Consider the following 17,690-nt stretch of genomic DNA (forward strand, 5'->3'; position numbering starts at 1 on the left):
GTGAGTGAATGAAATGTTTAACGAGATTCATAAACATTCCAAGGCAACAAGACTCACCTAACCTAACTTAACCATTTACAATAAAGCAAAACATGGATTTTCCAAAATCTCAGATCTGTGTTCTTCACGATCACACCGAAATAACAATAACAAATGAAATAATCATGGCGGAATCTTGTTTTACATTGTTAACCAACACGCTGGCTTTCGGTCAGATAGTTAGTTAAACGTTTTCGACGCAGCCTTTTTTAAATCAAAATGCTAGCCACTTGATTGAATATCGAAATTTAATTAACTGCCTAGAGATTCAATTAACTCTCTGATTTAACTACTTTACTGCGACACATACACAGTAGGCTGATCACCTACTGACCTATTAGAAAAAATTAATGATCACTAAACATAAACAGAAATCTCAGACCCAAACTGGTTTTCGTTATAAAAAACAGATATCATAACTAAGATTCTACAACATATTAAAATATTCAACATTAAGAAAACACTTTTTAAACGAATTGAAGCTATGTATTATTATTATAAACTTTTAATTATTTACATAATTTTAAATTTATTTTTTGTATTTGTAAATATATGTATTATGTAAATAATTATAAGTTTTAATTATAATACCTAGCTTTAATCCGTTCAAAAAGTGTTTTTCTTAAAGTGTTTTCTTAATGTATAAAAGCTACGTTAACAAAAGACAATACATTAAATATATAAATTAAACATATTAAAAATATATTAAACATTAATTAAAAAATATTCACAGACAACCAAAATATTAATTCGGGCTCGAATTAAATACCTATCATCAAACATAATTATGAAATATGGCGGAATAATATTGTGTCGAAATTTCATTATACTGTTAAAGTTTCATTAAAAGTTATCAGCTGCACATTACTGTGTTAATTAGAGCAATGATCCTTTAACTAGATAACGTGAACATAATTATAATATTTAATATTACAATTAAAGCTTAAATCAAAATGCCTTAGGTTATAAATGTATATGCCATAATAAACAAACAGGGTTTAAGACATATTTCTGAGTATGTTTCATTGATATTTAAAACACGTGAGTCAAGCCGGCAACAGTTACAGTTTTGTACCTAAAATCATATAAGCATAAAGCTTTTGATTGTAAGTTGCTTTTAAAAATAAATAGGGATATTTTTGTTGGTCTAACAGTGAGGACTGACTTCGCCAGACCCAATATGCTGGCAGACTATGTCTACAATTAAATAGTGTAACATCTCCGCTCTCTGTTAAAAAATAGTAGAAGAATTGGTTGTAAACAGGTTATAAAAATCAAAACTCTAATCAAATAAATATAAACATATATTTTAACTTTGTTGGAAGAGCTAGGAATCCTAACACAGATATACACATTGTAAGATTGTTCGCATATGAACTTTTAAGAACTAACTACTTCGCTTGGTATACTTGGTGTAACACATGAAATGGCAAGACTATCAAAATACGAGTGCAACTGGATTTAAGCTTATTTCAAGCTTCGTTTGCGATGTCATGTCAAAAACTCCTTAATTTTGGCGCAAATCGTAGATAAAACCAAAAAAAATATTGAATAAAATATACTCTAACCGGCACATCATCCACCACTTATTCGTCATCTACTTGTAATGATTTTTTGTATTGACTTTCCATTTGTATTTTATAGACGGTTTGCAACAACTAGCCCTTAGGTTAAATTATTTGTGAGCTAATAACAAATTCGGAAAAGGGTTTAGAACAACATTCTGGAAAAAAGTGAAAAACTGCAACACATTGATAACGACAGAATTTTATTTACCTATAGAGTTGCGAGATTCTCATATGAATTTTTTTTCACTATTGGCAATTCCACGAAGGCTTATTGAAAAGAACAATGATTGTGAATTGATTGAAGCCATATACTAGTTACTGTTAGACATGCTTTGCATCAACGACCAACGGATTTTAGAGATTATTACGATCTCCTAAGTATATTTAGGATAAAAATTTAATAGTTGACAAAGTGAAGTTTTAATGGCTTCAATGGTTTTATGAAAAAAATCTCCAAAACTATAAGAATTTTATTGATAGGTTATTAAAGGTTTCTTTAAAGAAAATATGCCGTGCATTATTACAGATGAGTTAATTATTTTATATGCGAAGGACAATTTAGACTTCTTAATTTTCCTTTTTTGCGTTCAGAAACCGACGTAGTACTAAAATATATCTTATCATCACATTGCTAAGAGATTTTTAATTAAAACTTTCGAAAAAATATAAAAATAATTGCTTCCTGCACTCAAGTACTTGAAGTATTCAAATAAAGTTTAAACGTCACTTATATATCGAAAAGCTACAAATTGCATATCAAATATGTTTCATATTTAAGTTATAACTGCAACTAATATTACGACTGTAGTAGGGTAACCATATATATAATTTGAGACAAATATTTTTTTAATCGTTTAGTAAAAATGTCAATATCTTCACTGCATCAAGCATAATATATTCACTGTTAGGTTCACCCCGCAGCTTTGGCGTCAATTTCGGTTTCTTGGCAAGATTTTTTGTAACTTATTTAATTACAAAATGTATTTTAGCCAACTGGCATAAAATCATAATTAATTATATACCTAACCCTTTATCATTTGTAAAGCTGTGTAGAATCCATTCGTAGTTTTTGAATTTATCGCGTATATAGAGTTAAACATCGTATTAATAATTTATTTTGTAATCCAACAGCTAACGTAAATTATTATCGTTAAACAATTATACTAAAAATAAAGCCAAAGATGGAAAACATAATATTTACAAAAAGCTTGAAACATTTACAAAATGAAAACGATAACAATTATTAAATATATTAAACTAAGTAATACTTGTTGTGTGATTTTGTGAAAGTGTGGGTGAAAGACATAAATAGACACAAATAATAAGTATGCTAACTAATGCAGCTTATGTTATTTGTCAGTCCTGAGTCCTGACACGCATCTAATGAAACCTAACCTAACCCAACCCGTTGTTAACTTACAAAAAAGACTGTTGTTTTGTTGTTGGAATGGAAATAACCACTTATTGAAAATAAGGCACACAGAAAAACCATACAGAAATAAAAAATAAAAATAATTATCATTGTAAAACTTTGAATTTAAAATGAATTCACTGAATAACAGTACAAGCCATTTTATATATATATATTGCCAACTTTAAATGTATATTACAAAATATATTTGTTTTATGAGCTTGGTGACCCTAATCCCAGCATCTCGTTACAAATTTCAAAGGCCCGGATATTACTAACATGCGGTTAGTTTGCAGTTTTATTTTCAAAGCCTCGTAGTCTGATGAAACGGGATCTTGATGTTACGGACCGAAATATGTACTCTGTGGAAGATTTAAATTGCACTACAGCTGACTGCTTATTACTAAATACACATGTTAAGACTTCTTAATAGCCTATTTACTAACCATAGACACGGTGGTTGATAGACAAATTAAATTGTAGTAATCTTTAGATTGTCTTTGTTGAGTGACATATACGCCTATGTAACATTTAAGAAAGCATCACAGGGAATGTATTCAGAAGAATTACAAGAAACTTTAAACCTTCAGGTGCTTCTTGCTAAATAACTTTTAACTAGGTACCAGCATACCGGGGATCACTTTTCTAATTCAGCGTATCAGCATCGCACTAATGTAAGGATATGCTGGCAACATCCCATAACAGTCCATAGGAACCAATTTTAAATTAGTACTGTTATACATAAATATAAAATAATTGATAAATATGCTATTAACCAATAACTTTCTTACAAACTTATATTTATTGAAGATGCAATTATCAGTTGTTTTCTCATAAGCAATAAATTGTTATTCACTCTCAACTTGTTTCACATTTTCACTGCTGTCATTACAATGATTAATCGTAATTTAAGTAAATGGATCCGATTATTTTAATCGTTCGCTTCAATTTCCGTTTCGATGCCACACAGGATGTTTGTCATTAATTAGACTTATTCTACTGAAAATGAGACTCAGTAGGTGTAAAATCAAAACGAGAGATTTTGGAAAATAATTTGTCAATCTAAGATATTTCATGAAGTGATCTGAACAACAAATCATTATTTATTATTTCTTTAAAGGAATTAAGATCTTTTTAAACAAAATTTAATATTACAATCAGAGATAACTCGAACATCGAAAAGTCGAAAAAGATTGCCATTCCCATCCGCTGGACCCTTAAATGCGCGTATCTCGAATTATTTAGACTTTGTAACTCAAAAGTATGAATAATACATATTTATACTCTATACCTCGAATTTCAAAGTTAGTAAAATATAATGACGTCTTCTTTGAATTTCCCGAAATAATAGCAATAAAATTCAAAATGAATGTTCGTGGACTTCTAATCTATTATTTTTGTCTTGTACACATGCAATTAATGAATACATTTATAAAACTTTCTAAGTCACAAATACTTTTAATCAAAAGAAGATATTTAAGAGTACAGTTTACTTCATTAATAAGTTTGTTTTAATATGTAAATAATATATACTACAAAACTAGAATTGAGCTGTTATTAAATTCCACTCTACAAATCGAAAAATACACTTAGAAATCGCGGCTCCATAAGTCAAAATTTCAGCAGTTAAATCATAAATAGAATTTCTCGTTAAGTCAAAAACTCGATTTTTTTGCATTTCCCTTGACAATCGAGTTATAGAGATTCCACTGTACTTGTATATAGCATTAAATAAATTAACGTCTTTTCAATCACTCATTGCGTACACTCGTTATAGCCTAAAACATAATCTTATTCGTTTAACAGCGCATCGGAAGCAATAAAATCACTAAGCTCCATTAAAATCGTAAAATCGGCGCCGTTTACACAGTTTAATTTATTAACGAACTCCTCAATAAACTGATAAAGCCTACGCTTACGTAAATACCAGAATATTGTCCGCTTTTTTTCATTCCGATAGCTCTTACATTTCCAAATGGGTATAACTTATAGGGCTGCCTCATAGTCGCTTATTACAAATATTTTTTGGCCACGGAAATGTTGTACCTAAAATATTACGAAGCAGTAAAATGAACGTAAAATATTTTAGTTATAATCTAACCGTAATTATATAGTTCATCAGTAGACATTTTATGACAACTAAAAATATATTTAGAATAGAGCAGAAATTACGAGTTCATTATTACAAAAAAAAGCAAACTCTTATGTACAATATTGTTACCGTCTTAATTCGTTATCTTAAGTTTTAAATGATTAAAAATTGTCAAATATTTATATCTACTATATTACAAAAGCGACATTAGCTTTTTAATCTTATATATATACATTAATGCTTTCGTAAGCTAAATCTATAAGGTTCTTGCTATTTATAATATATATATATAACTGTAATATATAATAAAAATAATTCAATAATTATTCTTTAGTCGGTTAGATTAAATGTTAAAAGCGTTACGTTGTACTGGTTAATTTCAGTGGCATTGATTATAATTACCATAATTATCACTTAACACTTAAGTAAATCTAACAGAGGTTAAGCATTCACCGTATTAGAATTGTAAAGCATTTAAGATAAAGATTGTAGTGTCTCGTTTGAGATAACGTTAACTTTATTTATTACGTCTTCATTAGCTTTAAGTTTAAAGTCGATTTTACTTATTAATTTTTTTCTAGTTTAGTAGAAATTGCCGTTAACTGAAGTGCCCAAAAATCTCTTTTCATCATTGTAAAAAGTGTTTGAGGGAAGGAGTCGTACCAAAGTACGTTAAGTTAAAAAAAATGTGAGCCGTCACGGGACGCCTGGCAGATGTGAAACATCGACATTATTTTGTAAAAGTAATATGCAGAAAAGAACATATTGTGATAGGAACTAAATATGTCATAATGATAAAATAAAATATTACGATTTTTTTCCAGATATCAATGACTATTTATTGAATAAACATTTATTTTCATTAAATACAAAAATTTACGAATTTATTTCAAATTGTGAGTACTTAATTCGTTTATCAGTGACTTCGGTAATAGTTATATTCGATGTTGCCTCTGAGGACGGTATTACTGTGACAATTCGTATAGCGTGGCGACGCGTCGCCACGGCATGCGTCGCCACGCCAGAAATCGGTTTTACGTCGGCTATAGATGTTTCACATCAAAATGTGAGACAATTTGTGATAAAGATATATATTGTACATCGAACTCTAAATTTGTCATTTAATAACGAATCGAAAAATTACAATATGTTATTAGGAATCCGAGTAAATGTTTATTACAAGTGCCATTTGTCAAAAGCATTATGCCAATGTCTTTGGTGAAAACACGTGAAAATGATTGACAGAAAATCAACTCTCAATCAATCAGCTTAGACAAGAAAAAATTTCACGCACTTTTGATCTTAAAAAATCCTTTATAAGAATATAGTTAGAGAATTCATTGTACTTATGTCAAAGATTTAATCCAAGTGCAAGTAATAACTATATTTTCGTACTATAACATATTTTCTTTAATACATGATATTGTTACTACCACCTAATAATAGACCATAGAGCATTTACATATCTGCTTCATATGCTTTTTACTAACGTTAGTTTTAACTAGTTAGTTAAGTTACTAATAATTCAGAACTAAACATGAATGTTTCGTGGGGTCTTTGTAGCCCAGGGTTATTTGTGCATTAGCCACTTTGATGGAGCGATATTGATGTGAGTTATTAATTTGAAGGACTTTTCATTATCTGTACTATAAGACTCTTCCAGAATGTAGAATCTACTACATCAATATCGAATTGTCAGAAGTTTTATTTAAAACAGTATCCAATTAATAATATTTCATAGCTATCGCTTACTTGTTTATAAAATATTTATAAATGCATTTAAATTGGTAATATGCAGGTTAAATTTATCACATTACATATTAGATAAAAAGTGTTATATATATTCCGTACTCTTTCGCAATTTTGATATAAGCTTTTTTGTGTGACTATATTGTGGCATAAGCACCTCTACCGTTACGTTAAAGTCCATTCTATTAATCAATCAACTCTGTCGGTTTTAACGAGTGCCTCTAGCGGATACATGATGAAATTACCTTACGAATCCTCGTTAAAACTCTAGGGCTCCTGAATTTGGCAACAAAAAGTGTACAATACGATGTCATCTCGGCCGGATTCCCACATTGAGCCGGTCATTGACACTGTATCGATAGGTTCTGGTGCTTTTTGCTATCGAATGCGAACTGGTTGAATTCCATCCCTAACGAGCTTTGGATGCCTTGAAGGTCGGATGTGGAAAAAGTACTTGATTCGCCCAATGTCATTTGTTTTGTTTTATGGTATGACAGGACTTCACTTAAGCTAAAATCGAAGTTTTAACTACAGGACGTCGAATTAATTAAGCGTAAAAAGACATACCAGTGATCATGCTATAAAGTGTATAATTAAACTATAATGACAACTAATGTTTATCCTTTGACTATAAGAGAGATCGATTTTAGCTTTATGAGAAAATTACCGATTATATGTTCGTTATTACTATTTTTTCTGTATATTTGCTAGTGACAAAAATCCTTACAGTGGGGCATTTATTGCGCAGGTACCTATTTTTGTGAAAGTTCATACAATTAAAATATAAAAATAGAAATTAAGATTGACAAAATAATATTTTAATTTCTAGATAATTTACAATACCATCGCGGGATTGCGAAGGTTGGACGAGGAAAGAAGAACGCCTGGTTAGTTAACCCCAGATAGGTCTGGGCTGGAGCTTCCCAGTACCAGCTCCTTCCACTTGACGTTGACTCCTATTCAACGAAGAGCGATTCGAATCATCGACGACCAATCACTTTCCGTGCGGTTTAATCCCTTTGCGTTGCGTCTCTCTGCATCTTCTACCGCATTTACCATGGGGCTTGTTCAGAAGAGTTTTTCGGTGTAATAGCTGCAGCTGAGTTTCATTATAGGATGTCGAGGCAAAATACAAAATACCACGACTGACTGTTTTCTAAAGCAGTTGCCACGCACCACCACTATGCGGAACCAGCTACCCACTGAAGTATTTCCGAACCAATTCAACTTAGGGTCCTTCAAGAAAAGAGCGTACCAATTCTTGTAAAGCCGGCAACGCACTTGCGAGCCTTTTGGCAAAGTGAGTGTCCATGGGTGGCGGTATCACTTAATATCAGGTGAGCCTCCTGCCCGTTTGCCTCCTATTCTAGGCCAGTTCTTCCTCTAAAGACCCTGGATAACTGTCGGACAAAGCGCCTTCTTTAAACACATACACAACAAATACCACATCTATATATAACACAAAGAAATAATTCATGAGTCTAAGTAAAGTCTAAAAGTACAAACTTCTTAAAACACGTCTAAAAGCGTTACATTTAATTTTTTTCTCTTTAAATTCCACACTATTAACTAATTCACAATAAGGCACCGGCTTTGTTTAAGCGCTATTCAATTTAGCTGCCTTAGATAAGATCAATCAATTAACATAGCTATTGATTTACAAATACAGAACAATAAAAGAAATGGACGTCCTTGTTGAAGGACATAGAAATTCTTCTCGGAAAGCCGTGCCTAATCTGGCATTCATACCACACAAAATGTCGCCCGCTGCGTCATCTTAATATTGAACTAGGTTTTGCCACTGCCTGATGCCGTCACATGGTTTACCATAAGTATTATTATTTTTATGTTATATATCTTACGGTATGCGTTTCAGAAAAATGATATTTTAATGCAATTTTTTGCGTGTTTTACATTTTATTACAGTTGACTGACATCAGTATATTTTTGAAGTAAAAAATATTTCGTTTAGGCTAGTTCCTACTTTGTAGATTAGCTAGATATTTATTGGATTCCCAACACACCATTAACGAGGCTTAAGGGCCAAACAAAAAATGGGTTTGTATTTTATTCCATTCTCATTGACTCCTAAACACCTAATTCATAAGTAATGAAATATATGTATGTAGAATAAACCATTGGCACTACAACCCTTTAGGGGCCTCAGATCTGTTACTGCTTTATTTTATTTTTTCTTATAGACGTGAAGGTGATCATCAGCCTTCTGTGCTGGGTTCCTCACACTGTTTACATTCACCGTATGAGCGAGTGTTAAATATAGTATTTTTTTCTTTGTGCGCATGGGATCGAACCTACGAACTCAGGGATGAAAGTCGCACGCTGCAGCATTGCTCCGAATGGAATATATAGGCTACATCTTGCTTTCAATATATTTTTCTTTGAGTACATACGATGTACATACTAACGACAGCTAGCCTGCTACACCATCTTGTTGAAAATGTATTTACCTCTAAGTGTATATAAATTTATTGAAGTTTACTTCTTTTGGCGCGTTAGGGAAAAGTGATGAGAGTAAATTTTTAAGATGCGCGCGCGTCACACGCGTCACGCGTCACCGTTACAAAATCGGATACCCTGAAGTTATAGTCAAAATTTTAGTTTTTTCTGTTGTGTCGTTTTTTTTCTACAAACATAGCGAAAAAATATTTTTATTTAAGAAGTTTAACTTCTAACGAGAGTACATAAATACAGACACGCTTTATTTTAAAATACATAACATCTGAACCAGGTATTTTTCAGTTATTTAATCTTCAACACAAGCCTTCTGGATTTTTCCATATATGGATTATAAATGCGTCGTTTATGGCGATGATAAATCAAGCATGTTCACATTGTTCCATGTCAGGAGTGGTCACAATCTAAAGGACTAACCAATTCATGTATGGTTAAAAGTTTTTACGTACTTGGTTAGGGAATTAAGTTTAAAATGGGTTGAAATACATTTCAAAGGGTGATTTGAAGATTATTAAAAAAGAAAGTTGTTATTGTACCGCATAAATAGTAAATACTGTAAGTATTTTTAGTGCTCCGTGACATGCAATGTTGTTAAGTTTCAGTGAAAACATTTGATAAACAAAACCTTTTGTAATAAACTCTTTTTCGTCTTTTAATTGAGTAAAACCAAACTTTGCCTACAATTTTATCTCCAGTTTAATACTTTATTAAAACATTATATTGATTGTTTTAACTACTGTAACAAAATAATTATTTACCAATTAGCTACAGAGAGAAATGTGATAAATATCAAACGCACTGAAAGGAGACGAAACGCAGATATTTGAAACTGGAATGTAGACTAAAATGGAGGTGTGCCAGAAGCCAGAGAAGGCGTTACAAGAGCTAAAGACAATCGATGGACTAAACGAGTCCTACAGTTTTACGGCCTCGGAATTACTTTATTGTTACATTTTTAGAAATAAAAGACCTTTATATATTATTATTAATAACGGTTTACTTTAGCTCAGAATCTATTCATGATCCTAGTACATTCATAAGCCTAAGCCAAGTGAACCGAGTTAGACAATTAAATATGTATGTTGTAGAATTTTACAGTTTATAAAAAATTGTATTAAAGCATATTGTAAATTTGACTATGTTTATGTTTTACCATGACACTTACGGTACATCTAGTGGCAGTAAAATGAAGGACCTTATATTTCTGCAGTTATTTATTTTGCATTTTTATACGCAAATAGTAGAAGAGACGTTTAACATCGCCGATTGTTGTGCCTTAGACAAACTTTTATTAGTACGTACATAGGCGAGAATTGATCGCACGACACAATTATTGCATTGGCTTTAAGTCAAATGAAAAAAAAAACCGTGAAACAACTTTACTTGAAGATGCTAATACTTTATCACACCTACACGATAGCCTAATACTCCAGATATTGGCCGTTAAATAAATACACAAACAAAATTGGAAAGTAATAATTGCGTTGAATAAAAAAAACATTATGGAATTATCAGTCTTATCGTTTTATTGTAAAGGTGAAATTTGCGTAATAGTTTTAGATTGTGTTTAGTCAAGAGGTGTACCGCCTACAGACGCGTGGGTGCCGTGGAACCTCGTGATGATAGCGTGTACCCTTTGATAAGCGAGGCGATTTTTCGACGACCAAACTTATGCAAAGAAAGAGATACTTGTTTGTTTGACTAACGCGAAATTATTTTTTTAAAGCAAAGTTATCAGTAAAGAAAATATTCTACGGTAGCAATAGTCAAACGAAGTAAAAAATAGGCTTAATTTTGTTATTGCCCAATTGAGAAAATCTCTTTCAATGTATAAAAAATATATTTATGAAAGTGGGAGCGTTCAAGTATTATGTAACGAATTTGGCGGGAGGGGGGAGGGTTTCCAACGGGGCGGGGAATGAATTACGCCTTATTGTAAATACTATTTTCGACTTTCCAGTACTTCACACCGCAAATGGTAACTTTTAGGTATAAAGGGTCACTGGGTGGTCACGAAACGTTTAAGTATTTGGTACAGAAAACGTTACGGTACGTTTTATGAGGGGGGGGGGGGGGGAAGATTCAAGAATCTCCTAAAAATGCGTGACGTAATACTTGAACATACATACACAGTAAATTGTAAACAGGAACCTTATACTGTAGAAATAATAATAATATTCATTATTAATCTATTAATTTTCGCTGAACTTTATATACCTATATATTCCCTACTCGCTCCCGCTTATGCATATGAACCAGTCTTAACCCATTTTAATTTATCGCAGATTATTAAACATATGACAAGTTTTATATGAAACGTAAATAAAATATAAGTTTTAGTGAGAAGCTATTGTAATTTTAAAACCAATGAGAATTAAAGTCTCAAGACGGCTTTGATAAAACAGGTTTCGTATTATATGTAATACTTTTGCAAATACTATAAATTATTTTAAATTTGACTAACAATAGTTTTTTTGACGCCTTAATTATTTATTATGACTTGTTTTATTAACCGGTTCCGTGGCATTATTCTAATAGTTTTGTGAACAAACACAACTGCAAGTGAAACAGAAGCATAAATGTGTGTGTTCATGCCCCAACCCCCCCCCCCCTTCCGTATAATAGTTATGGATGAACCTCCATAACTATTATACAAATGCAAATTATTCATTGACAATAGTGGCATCACCCATCTCAAAAATGCGGTGTAAATGTTCATTGATCGGTTTCCATTCAGCGTAGCCTACGCTGTTGGCATTGTTGGCGCACGAGTGGGAGGTATATATGCGTGTGGCACCAAAACGTTATGGTTGTTCAGGTCCGGTTTTATGGGGCACATGCTAAGGCCCCATACTAAGAATTATACCAAGGCTACAAATTATAATTAATTAAAAATCTTAAATATTTATTTTTATCTTAATTCGATTGTACAATGTCGAATTTGTGGCGTGTAACTTAAGACAAATAAAACCTTGATTTTGTTTCAATTTATTTACTGTTCACAAATAAACACAATATTTAATTCTTTCCGATACCTTGTATTCTAATAGTAATTGCAATAAATACTATATCTAACGGTATCGATATCTATAGGTAGGGACAAACAGACCATAAAATTATTGAATAATTATTTTACGCTACTCGTGTGGGTGGATTTTTTTTAAATGAATGTATAGATCACAAACTCTCTTGGACAGGACAAGTATCCAATTTTATTTCAGTAAAACTTTTTGGATATATCCTATGTATTAATTGTATGTTTTATTTTTTTACTTTTTATTTTATAGAAATGTATCTGTTTTGTTTCCTAAATAAATAAATAAAATTATAAATCCAAAATATTATTTGCCATTAACTTTCCCATCCCTTTAAATTTGATAACATTATATTCCGTTAACAAACCGTAATGTGAATTAACAATTACGAAGTGTCAAAGATTACAATTTAAAGTGTCATAATTATAAAATGTTGTTAGAAGCCAACAGTTACCTCCATGTTTCGTCAGACGCCTACACACTGTTGGTATTTCGGAACAGATTAACAAATTATTATACTATTATTATACGTTAGACAATTAATCACAGTTATGCAATAAAACGCACAAAGTGCATTTAATTTTTGCAAGCATCCAACAAAGTTATAATCTAGTCTCTGTATGAGTATAATGGATAACGCGCAATGAATATAAAGATGAATCATTTGTCTGATTACAATAAAGAATGCTTCTTAGATGCTTGGTTTTGTCCTGAGAAACATTAAAGGATTCCGAACCATCAAAAACAAACATTATAGTATATAATATCCGCATGAAACGAAGCATACTAGAATACGGTACAGTTGTATGGAAGCCGCATATGTTGCGTCCGCGCTTACAAAAACGATTACGGTGTCTACTTTACTCCAGTCGCATGTCATCTCCTTTGCAGTTATGATATTGGCGTCGAACCAGGTATCGGACAGTCGCTTTTCATAAGAATCCACTAACAGTAACTGTCCACATACATTTCAATACATGCTTTAACCTTAAACCGTTAAGTAGACAAGAATTAATTATGTCAACTCATAATGGGTTAATACAATATCGGTCCGTATTTAAAATGCGGACTCAGGGTTGTCGTAAAATTTTATCCGGTTGTTATCGATACGTTTTCTACATTACAATGTTTTAGGTACCAATTAAAATGCGAGCGTTATAATCAAACAAACTTATTAATGTGGTTTGAGTCGTAAAGAAAGTAACACGCAAGATTATATTCATTTTTAAGGTAGCTAGTTGAAACTTCAAGAACTTTAAAAAAAGTGATTCACTAGCTGATTTAAAGCCATGTTACCCTGCAATAGAGCACAGGACTGAGATATTTCTGTCTCTTTAATAATTTTTAGAAGCGAATTATAAAGTTGTTGTAACAGCAGCCTGTAGCTAAGTACCCTCGAGACAATGTGCTGGAATGAAACCCAAGACCTCCAGTCCCCAAATAGCAACACATAATAATATCACGGATAGCGGGTTCAACACCTGTAATCAATCATGATGTAACTACGTGGGCTAATAAGCCCACTGGTTGTCAGTTATGTTAACAAGCTCTTAAAATGCATAACCTACATAATGTTTTAAGATAAGTATTACTTTTAACATCTTATCAAAAATGTCGGAACGTTGATGAGGTTATATGTATAAAAATTACGTTGCCTGTCTAGTCTAAATATTGTTCTTCATTGTTTTAAAAACGAAGTAAAAGTGGGCTTCGTTGTATTACGTTTATTATACTATCATCCATAAACCTCTGTAGGTAGTAACTTTAATTTAAATACTTAAGATAGATTTAATTTGGTAATAACAATGAATAAAACGCAAATATCAAAACTTTAACATCGACATTTTTCCAAATAATTCGCCTCCTAGCGACATTCGAAAATATTCAGTATAATTTAAAGCGATGACAGGTGCCAATACGTCTCGTAATTTTAAATTCCTAAAAATATCCAAAATTTATTACTTTTCTAACATATGCACATATTGACCTGCATATAGTTAATAGCCCTTAGTTGAAAGTAACTTTCTAATGCCATACGAAAACGTAAAACGCATTTGTTCTACACCTACATATTCAAACTGATACTAATGACTTCGGCAGTCTACGTATTATCATCATCCCCCAATATCCGATGCAAACTCAAAAAATCATTAAATATTTACGTTGACAAAATATAATAAAAATCTCTCAATATAACTATTATAACTATACCAAAAACCATTTGCGCGGGAATTGAGTACAGCACCAGGAGTGCTAAGCAAATAGATGAAGGTGGGTATGGTATGGAATCTACCTTTCGCATTCATACACCGTAAAATCCAACTCATAAAAACCACGCACTGTGGTTTCGTACGAAATGTACAGAGAAATAAAAGAGTTTTTAAAATACTATCGTGAGTTTATCTATATAATAACGCAGCACGGAAAACTGAGAACACTGCCAAAACTCTAAAAGAAATATAAAATCTACGCGAACGATATGGCATTTTCATTATTTTTAAAAATATTCACGATGGCATAAAATAAGAATTCTTTCACACCATTTTACGTATTTGAGTTTTTTGAGAGAAATGCCGAGATCGTGTCTATGCTAAAGTTTTATAAGAATTAAATTGAAACATTCCAAAATCCGAGTAAATTTTTACCTGTATTTAGTTCAATTGTAAGTTTCAAAAGCCCCCAAATTTACTATAATATAGGAACGTTATTATATAAAAGTTATAATATATATCTATACAAACAAATTCAAATCATTCAGAGAATTTGTGTAAGTGCAACCTGAAACTCCTTCATAGACACATTTTTATGCGATCGCTGGCGCAGGTATATTCCTCTAAAATAATATTTATACAAGTTTGTCTTGCTAATAGACCTTTTGTATACGGTTTCAGTGCAGTTTTAATAGGTAAATATACTATATTTTCTCTACGACAATTATTAAAAAAATATCCTTATGGATATGGATCATTGTCTACTTCAAATATGTATTAAAAGCCTATAGTGGGTAATAGTAACGAAAGCAGAAATACAAGCACTCTTTTAAAAAAAACATTTGTAGAACAATGTGCAGTTTGCCTTTTGACCGCTGGCCTATTCTTGGGACAATGGGGTAACTCTGGGTGACCTGTATAGACTGATGTAAGGGTAAATGAGAAAGTATGAAAAGCGTTTTACCCGACAATGGAGCTAAGGGCTATTCAAACAAGAGGGGTATTGCTATAATGTCAGTGTCCTTTTGCAATGATGCACTCAATAAAGGCAGTGCTAATATTGACATATTTCTGTAGCCTTAGTACAACGTGGCATTTAAAGAGGATTTTTAGTATTGTCTTGTGTTAAATAACTTTTTAACATTAAGAAAACACTTTTTAAACGGATTGAAGCTATGTATTAATATTAAAAACTTATAATTATTTACATAATTTTAAATTTTAAAAAAAATTCCGACGTTTCGCGTGCTTTACGGCGTGCATGGTCACGGTGACTGAAGACAAAAGGTGTTGAATGTCAAAAGTACCACATATACTATGTATGTAAATAATTAGAAGTTTTTAATAATACATAGCTTCAATCCGTTTAAAAAGTGTTTTCTTAAAGAGGATTTTTCTTTATAAAACAATATATTTTAACAATTACACTTTAAAATCTTCAAATCTACTATTTCTTCTCATTGCAGGAGGCATTATTTTGAATCAATTTTTTTTGTCATGCATTTGACATGTATAATCTGATCTGAAACTGTCTTACGAGGGTGTGAACATATTATAATAAAGGGTAAGACACGCGCCGATAATATAGTATAGCAGTTCTATGGAAATGAATTTGTATATCAACCAAAAAATGTATAGGTAGTCTAATTATCTAAAATTTCAGTGCATTTCAGCTATTACTAAAGTGCTTTTAAGACCTTTTACGATTTATTCACTCAGATAATTATGAGCCAAAGCTTTATGTCAACCGACTCTGTAAAACTAAAGTAATATGAAAATTAGCAAATAGCAGCCGGAGGATGTCCATTTATTTTGAACCTTAACACATAAGAATAAAGTTCAAACTATCTCGTGAAAATGCCATAATTTCGAAATGTCGCGACATTACGTCTCCCACGCGTCCATTCAAATATTCGTATGTGTGTGGTAAACTAGAATGATTACTATGAATACGATGTTTCATCCGGATGGCTTAAATGTTTATTCTAGACTGCAGGAAATTTATCTTTTTAATCATCACTTTGTCGCCACGGCTTCAAATAAGTATCAATCAACTAAAGTTTAGCTGGCATTGATATTAAATTTAACTATATTAAATTTACTGATATTAAATTTAAATTGCTTATTTGTATGAGTGATTCAATTGTTTTTTTGCAATTTAAGACTAAGATAATCACATCACGACAAAAGTCCCCTTCAACGTTGTTCTTTCAATATATGTAGCATTTAGCTAAATTGTATTTTGGTGTCTCATAATTTTTTTTTATATTGAGAACGTTAACTTTTTTTTTAAATAAACGCTTTCAATTCCTTTTGTTATAAGTTATTAAAATTATTTAGTTCATATTTGCTCTTGCTATTTAACGCTATCATAAAACATTTTACTTTATCTGTTTGCTAAGTCTGTTTATGAGTATAATAAATAGGTAGATTATGATGTTAAATAGGTTTATGTACCTATATTTTTAGCGACCTTGTTTTCGATTTTGGAAACCTTTAAGAAGTTGTAATTCATAAGGGCCATAAAATGAACGTTGGAGTATAAACGAAGGTTCTCCTCGTGCAAACGTAGGTTGCGTGTAGGCGAATAGTCCGTAAGTAGCAACCTTAGATGTATACTGACTTTTACTGTTGCCCCAACAAATGGCATACTCATTACACTCACCTTTCCACTCTAATGACTGCGCATTGTCAACTATTCGCCGCCCACCGGACTAGAACCAGCCACAACACTATTCATATCGTCACAGTACACTCATTCATAAACATTCACTCAGTGTACAACACTATGCCATTCCAAATCCAAACAGATCAAGCACAGATAAAACCGGAATTGTCAATTCGATTTTTGAATTAAACTTATTGAACTACGTCTGTGACGAGCAACGCGCGCGCAGCTTTGAACGCAGAAGCCTCCGAACGATCGCCCCCGCGATTTTGAAGCGTGGGCGCAAGCCGGTACAGCCCAAAGTAAATTTGCGTAATATGAATAAAACACCTTTGATTACTACCTCCGCAAGACGACCGGCGACAGCAGGGGACCGCATCGAAATGGCGAGCTTTCTTTATATGCTCATGTTAGAATTTTAAATGAGTATCGAATAATGCATG

The 17,690-nt window shown here is 31.9% G+C and overlaps 1 protein-coding gene across 1 annotated transcript in view; it reads right to left on the reverse strand.

Moving 5' to 3' along the window:
* Positions 1–17,390, reverse strand: part of LOC123711001 — a 73,144-nt gene extending 55,754 nt beyond the window's left edge. Inside the window, exon 1 of the mRNA XM_045663377.1 lies at positions 17,245–17,390. The gene's annotated coding sequence lies outside the window, so the exon portion shown is untranslated. The remainder of the gene's footprint in view (positions 1–17,244) is intronic.
* Positions 17,391–17,690: the final 300 nt, after the last annotated feature.

This window comes from Pieris brassicae, chromosome 6, assembly GCF_905147105.1.
Source record: "Pieris brassicae chromosome 6, ilPieBrab1.1, whole genome shotgun sequence".
Lineage (NCBI taxonomy): Eukaryota > Metazoa > Arthropoda > Insecta > Lepidoptera > Pieridae > Pieris > Pieris brassicae.